We start from the raw sequence: 7,969 nt of genomic DNA, 5'->3' as shown, positions 1-7,969 counted from the left end.
CCATTTCTTTGGTCGGAAGCATGTATAAAATTTTGGCGAAGGTTCTTGCCAACAGACTCCGTTTGGTGATTGGGTCGGTCATCTCTGATTCACAGTCGGCTTTCATTAAAGGTCGACAGATTCTTGATTGTATTCTGGTGGCTAATGAAGTGGTAGATGAGGCGCGTAAATGTAAAAAGGAGCTGATTCTCTTTAAGGTTGATTTTGAGAAGGCATACGACTCTATTGATTGGGTTTATTTAGATGAGGTGATGTTTAAAATGGGGTTTCCGACACTGTGGCGTAAATGGATAAAAGAATGTATTGGGACAGCCACTGCTTCAGTTCTGGTGAATGGATCTCCAACGGATGAGTTCCCTTTAAAAAGGGGATTGAGACAAGGTGACCCACTTTCGCCTTTTCTCTTCCTTTTGGCGGCGGAGGGTTTTAATGTTTTGATGCAAGCGTTGACTGTTAATAATTTATTCACTGGTTACAAAGTGGGTCGGGTTGATTCGGTGTCGGTGTCGCATCTTCAATTTGCGGATGATACTTTAATATTGGGTGATAAATCTTGGGCCAATATTAGAGCTATGCGAGCAGTTCTCCTTCTTTTTCAAGAGTTGTCTGGTTTAAAAGTGAACTTCTCAAAGAGTCTTCTCGTCGGTGTGAACATTCCTGGATCTTGGTTAAATGAAGCAGCTTCGATTTTGAATTGTAAGGTTGGCACTATTCCTTTTATGTATTTTGGGTTGCCTATTGGAGGTAATGCACGTCGTATGGATTTTTGGGAACCTCTTATTAAGCGCATTAATTCTAGACTGTCGAGGTGGAATTCGAGATATTTGTCCTTGGGTGGCCGACTGGTCCTGTTGAAGTCTATCCTGTCATCGTTGCCTGTTTATGTCCTTTCCATCTTCAAGGCTCCGTCAGGTATCGTTTCCTCTATCGAATCTATTTTTAGTAATTTTTTTTGGGGGCGGGGGGGGGGGGGGGGGGGGGCGGAGTGTAGACCACAGGAAAATCTCTTGGGTTGATTGGCAGTCTATTTGTTGTAGTCAGGAGGTTGGCAGTTTGGGGGTAAGGAGAATTAGGGACTTTAATATTGCACTTTTAGGGAAGTGGTGTTGGAGATTGTTGGTTGATAGTGATAGTTTGTGGTTTAGGGTGTTGTCATCTCGGTACGGAGTCGAGGATGGTCGGGTGAGGAAGGGTGGTCGTGAGGCCTCTAGTTGGTGGCGTGAGGTATCGACTTTGCGGTCGGAGGAGTGGTTCCTTGGTAATGTTAGTCAGGTTGTGGGTGATGGTGAAAATACTCTTTTTTGGTCGGATGCTTGGGTGGGTGGTGTGTCGTTTAGAAGTCGTTTTAACAGATTATATGAGCTGTCAACATTGAAGGGTGAATCTGTGGCTAATATGCATGCTTTATGGTGGGGGATTGATGGGGAGGCTTGGCGGTGGAGGCGTGGGTTGTTTGCGTGGGAAGAAGAGTTACTAGGGGAGCTTAGGATTTTACTTCTTAATGTTACGTTGCAGGTTGATAGAGGGGATAGGTGGCAGTGGCGTTTGGAAACTTCTTCAGCTTATACAATTACAAGTGCTTATAATTTTATTCATGCTAATGTTACTGTTCCTGTAGACTTAGTGGTGCCTGTATCATCTCTGTGGCACAAGGATGTTCCTCTAAAGGTGGTATTATTTGTCTGGCGTCTGTTCCGTGAGAGGCTCCTTACTAAAGACAATCTTTTACGACGACATGTTATTGGTTCTGATGCTCAGATGTGTGTTGGTGGTTGTGGGGAGGTGGAAACATCTTCTCATTTATTTTTTCATTGTAATTTTTTTGGATCCGTTTGGAATCATATTCTTCGATGGCTTGGCTTAACCGCAGTTTGGCCTTATGATGTTGCAAATCATTTCTATCAATTCGGTTTAATTGGTGGATTGGCCAAGTCTAGATGTTCCATTTTACAGGTTAACTGGTTTGCAACAGTGTGGGAAATTTGGATAGAAAGAAACAATAGGATTTTCAATGACAAAATTTGCTCTATGCCGCAGGTGGTGGATAAAATTAAGTCTCTAACCTTCACGTGGTTGAAGGGGAAATATCTTTGTCTACCCCTCAATTACCATGGTTGGTGGCTTTGCCCGTTTTCTACTCTTGGCATAGGCTAGTTGCACTCTTTTCTTTTGGTGTGTTTTTTGGTGGTGGCTTTTGCCATGTAAATATTGTATGAAGTCTTGTGTTTTGGTGTTTCGTCCTTAGTACACCTTGTGCTAGGAAGGCCATTTTTGGTGTGGTAATATAATTCATTTTAGTCTCTTCAAAAAAAAAAAGTTAATTTTGATTGAAGAGCTCTCATAAGATAAAAGCTAATCCATATTAACTTAAAGTTGGTCCAAACTCAACTTAAGTATTTAAGGGCTTCAATTACATTAACCAAGATGGAGATCATTGTTTAGACCTTACTATATCTTCAATCTATTAAACAAAAAAACTCAGCTTTAAGGAAAACAAATAAATAAACGCGCATTGATTATAAAGTTTGATCAGTTGTGTCTACGTCTCCGACAATATAGTGACTGCTATAACTTAATGTTGTGCGGTACTTAGAATTACGGTATACATCTATGATTAAATACTAAAGTCCACATTACAAATAATATACCCCTCCTCTATGTGACACTTTGAAGTAATGTATAATAGTCATCAGATTGAATACTACTCCCTCTGTTTCAAAATACATGTCCACTTTTTGCAATGTGCACTATTCACTTGACTTACTTTGACCATACTTTTTTACTAATGTATCAATACAAATATTAGTATGTAAGATGTTGTTTGATTTGTCTCGACAAATATTTTCAAAATATTAAATTTTTATAATTTTTTACTTTAAATAATTAAAGATATTAACGGTCAAAATTGTGCATTGGCATATGTGAAGTTGTTGACTTGGACATGTATTTTGAAACGGAGGGAGTATGATATAATTATTTGAAATGCTCTCAAAGTGCTTATGAAGGTTCTAGATCAAATACATGTCAACCAAACAAGTTCAATCATCTTGTAGTCCACGTTAAGGTTGTTAAAGCAGTGAGTTAACTTATGGAATTGTATGAATTGTAAGAGTTTAGATATCTATTTGAGTTTATTTGGCTATAAACTTGAATTTTAGTACTCAGAAATGAAATCAAATTTACTCGGCAGAATCCTTTGAGTGAAATCGATAAACTAGCAGGAAATTTTGAATAAAACGTTATGTTTTCATCTTAGTTTTTACATTTTTCAGTAAAAGTTGCTTTTGAGTAATGCCCTCAAAATGCTAATAAAGATTTGATCTCATATTGATTAGTTTTTTCTTATAATGGCAGCAGAGAGACTTGAAAACACAAACGTACACAACATTTGCATTGTTAAAAAGATTAGAACTAGGAATTTAAAATCTAGTAGTGAGCCACTTGATTGGCTTTTCTTCTAACATGTGAAAAAACAATACCATTAAAACTTGATATTAGTAACGGTCATTAATTTGGGAGCTGTATGATTATTGTTGAGGGCTTCAATCACATTTGTTGAGTCAATTTAGTCCTTAAACTATTTAAATAAAGAGCGATGCTATATTATCCAAAAAAAAAAAAAAAAGCGATGCTATATGGTGTGAAAGAAAACACAACGAAAACATCCAGAATCAAAACTGACCAATCACAATTTGCCGTTTGGTGGAATACAAGGAGGTGTTAGCTGAAAAAAAGGAAATCAAGAAATAATCCTCCAATCAAAACTAGCCAACTATTTCTTGAAGCATTCGCTTGATACTCTCTCTCCCGAGAAAAACCATTTCCCTTAAATAAATTGCCACTCAACAATTTGGTCATTTTAGTTTACCCTATTCTAAAAACTTATTTAGCATATAACATTGTAAACTTATCTTCTTGCTTCTACGTAAAAATAACTTATATCACAAAACTCTAATCAAAATATTGTATGTTACATTTGATTCATTACAAAAATCCCATAAAATGATAAAAGGTTTGCACATTAAATTATTCTATAACCATAACTTATTTTTAAGGAATTCTATAACCATGACTTATTCATCAATGAAAGCTTGATGATGAAATTGCAAAAAAAGAATTGTTGAAAAAAATGATATTATTTAAAGTTTTAAGTAGAGGAATGACATTTCTTAACGTTATATGTGATGTAGTATACTTTGATGAAGGATCCAGTTATCTTGCCGGACAGCACTTGGGTGACATAATGTCACCGTGACATTAAATCTGGGCCACACAACACACATTGTCATTTGCATCTGGGTCACACAACACATCCATGAGTACATTTGTGTGGCCCAGATTTAATGTCACGGTGACATTATGTCACCCAAGTATTTTCCTTGCCGATCCTTCTTGAAGGATCACGGTTGATGGTCCTGTCATCCAAGGCATCTTCTCATCGACAGTGTAAACTCGTTTGACTCCTTAGTACCAAAACCTTTATAAGAATTTGCAAGTCAACTAAGCAAACTCTGCTTCTGCTATCGTGAAAACACTGAAACATAAACCTTCAAAGATTTATTCTTTGAATAACAAAACTAGAGGTGCTATCAATTGTCCTAATAGTTCCTCTTCGATTGGTGATTTTCTAATAATAATGTACGTAAAAAGATGTATTGTCAGACTCAGGTTTTTATGTACATTTATTTACTAAAGAAACGTATTTATTTGCTACTATTACTGTGTTTTTCCCTTTTTTTATGTAGGACATACGTTGGGAAAGACAAAAATGTAAAATGAGTATCCTTTCTTGTACGAAAGACAAAATATAGTTGGATAGTTCAATTAATTTGAGTTATGTTAAGGAATCATTTGAAGTTGAACTACCAAAGCTTTTCTTTGATTTTATAACTTCTTTGGTTTAAAATTCTTTTTAAGAAATTGATATTTTTATAACTAATGAAAATTATTACTCCGTCCCTTAATGTAACCACCTATATGATTTTATTTTTGTCCCTAAATGTAACCCCCTTTTCAAATTACTAGATGTATTTATTACTTTTTTCCTAAACATACCCCTCATTAATACTAATAACTTGTCTTGAAATATGAATAGTCAAATTTAATACACATACAAACAAAGGACAATTTGGTAATATTAATACACAAAACAGACACATTAATTACCTTGACAATTTTTCTTAAGAAATGTGAAAAATGCAAAGGGGGTTACATTAAGGGACGAAGGGAGTATATTACATGTCCACCGTTTTGTTCTAAAGAGAAATACTTTTTACTCATGATTTTATTGAAGAACTTCTAGTTTGATGCTTAAATCAACAGTTGTTAGCTTTCAACATGAACTACTTTTACTCTCGTACCTTAATTTTTAAAAAATTGTTGTATTTTCGTACTGGTATCCGTATCGTATCGGATACCACTTTATAAATCATTGCTTCAAAAAACAAAGCTTCTGATTCATCTACGATATTGTCTAAAACAAATATAAAAAAAATGAAAGATTGAGCAACAATATAATGCAATAATGAAAAAGAGAGGTGTTTTGAAATACCTCAAGTACTTTGTTTCCTCTTCCACTTCCTACGTGCCAAGTCTCAATAGCAAAGTGAAAGATTAATCTTATGGCCAAGTGACTTCTCTAGCAAAGTGAAAGATTAATCTTATGGCCAAGTGACTTCTCGGGAAACTGGTAACAATTATCACCACACAATTTTACTCATAATTTTTTAGAAAAGAATTTCGTTTTTAGTCCCTACAAAAAAAACCTCACAACTTTTAGTTCCAGTAACATTTTTCTTTAGCATTTTTATGGATCAAAAATGTTGACAGAAAATCTTATAAAAACTAAAAATGCTGATGAAATTGTGTGCAGGAACTAAAAGTAGGAAGAATCGAATAAAAACCTCGAGTATCGATTTGGAGACATTTGGAGTATATGTTGATGTGGGAATTGAGAAGTGAAGGAGATTTGTTGAAGAATTCATTGATGAGGACTGGAGCGTGGATTGTTTTACCTAAAAGGAGGTTTTTTGTGTTGGTGGAGAAGGATAGAAGAGTGGTGAAGGTGAATGGGTAGAACGGACCAGGTTTATTGATGTGGAAGGTTTGATGATGATGGAGAAAATGACGGATTTAATTTAAAAGGGTTGAGTTGGTAGAGCTGGGAGGACATGGTTGTATGTTTATTGTGTATATCTGTTTGTTTTGGATGGACGTGGTAAGATCAAAGTCCGCATACATTAAAAAGTTAAGAAGTCCCACATAGAATAGCTTATAGAACTTTTAAGTCTTTGTATACTAATGTGCAATACTTTAACGGTAACTAGTAAGAAAGTGGAAACTTAATGACTATTAATCTATAAGATTTATCTTTCATAAAGTGTCTCTTTCTCGTACAAGTTTTTTCTTATTCTCGTAATTATACTCAAATCAAAGATACTCATAATTATACTCAAATCAAAGTTTTTTTTTATTCTCATAATTACATATTACAAAGAGGAAACTTAACGAGGATTAATCTATTAGATTTATCTTTCACGAAGTCTTATAGATCTCAACTTTTTCAGAAACTCATTGAAGTTTTTCATGAATATCTACGAGCTTCGAAGGACTATTTTGTAAGTTAAGTAACATAAGTTAATTTTATATCTACGAGCTTCGAAGGACTATTTTGTAAATTAAGTAACATAAGTTAATTTTGATTGAAAAACTCTCGTATGATAAAAGTTAACCCATATTAACCTGTCCAAACTCAACTTAAGTATTTAAGAGCTTCAATTACTTTAACCAAGGTTGAGATCATTGCTTAGACCTTCCTATATCTTCAATCTATTAGAAAATAAGCTTAGCTCTAAGGAAAATAGATATATAAAAGCGTGAAATTATGTACTCATGATTGATCACGAAGTTTGATCAATTGTGTCTAAGTCTCCTACAAGGGAATGACCGTTAAAACATTAATGTTATGCAAAACTTTGAATTACTGTATACAATTTGAAGTAATGTAGAGAAGTCATCAAATTGAATATGTTACAATTTATATGGTACATCCTGAGTAATGACCTCAAAATGGTTATGAAGATTTGACCATGATTAACTTTTTCTTATAATGGTAGCAGAGAGACTTGAATTTATCAGTCTCTCTTAAACTACTTTGGTCCTATATCAAACATGTGTGGATTGATTAAAATTGGCAAAATTATGAAGAGTATATGAAATATATCAACAGGAGGAAAGGAAAGAAAAAGGTAATAGAAGGTCATCTTCACTGGAAATAACACTGATTACATTATAGTTAACAAAATATAGTAACAAAATATGGTGTTAGGACTTGGTCATCTTCACTTCACTTGAAATAACACTGATTGTGTCTATACAAATTAAATCCTTACCCTAAATTCAATTAAGTAAACCTCGGTTACTACCTATGAAGCACATATACAGACACCAAACAAGACGCTAACACCAACAACAATTTGAATGTAACTACATGTGTTGGTGTCATATTAGTGTTAGACGCCGAAACATGTTAGATACTAGACTTACCTTCAATAAAAAATGTTGGTGCTATATAGTTTAAGATGCATGCAACATGTCAATATAACACACTCTTTCTCATAGAATATTGGTTTGTTGGGAAGTCTAGAAATCTCGAAACTTTCTCTGACATTAATCACTTCATCTGATTTATTTTTAGCAAAATTTACTCTCTTTATAATTCCACCAAGAACATTTTTGGTGGTCCTTCTTCTATCCCTACTCCTAGATTGGTTTCTTGGCACCCTCCCCTAGATAATGTGATTAAAGTTAATGTTGATGGTAGTTCGATTGGTAATCCTAGTAGATCAGGATTTAGGGGTCTCCTGAGGAACTCTCTAGGTGGTTGGATAATTGTTTTTGCTGGAAGTTATAGTCATAACTTACAAATCACCTGAATCTTGATTTTAGGGATATCATTTGTTGGTCAGAT

The sequence above is a fragment of the Medicago sativa genome, chromosome 1 (genome assembly GCF_051527215.1).
Source record: "Medicago sativa cultivar Bolivia chromosome 1, Bolivia_mono, whole genome shotgun sequence".
Lineage (NCBI taxonomy): Eukaryota > Viridiplantae > Streptophyta > Magnoliopsida > Fabales > Fabaceae > Medicago > Medicago sativa.
This window is presented reverse-complemented; position numbering follows the sequence as displayed.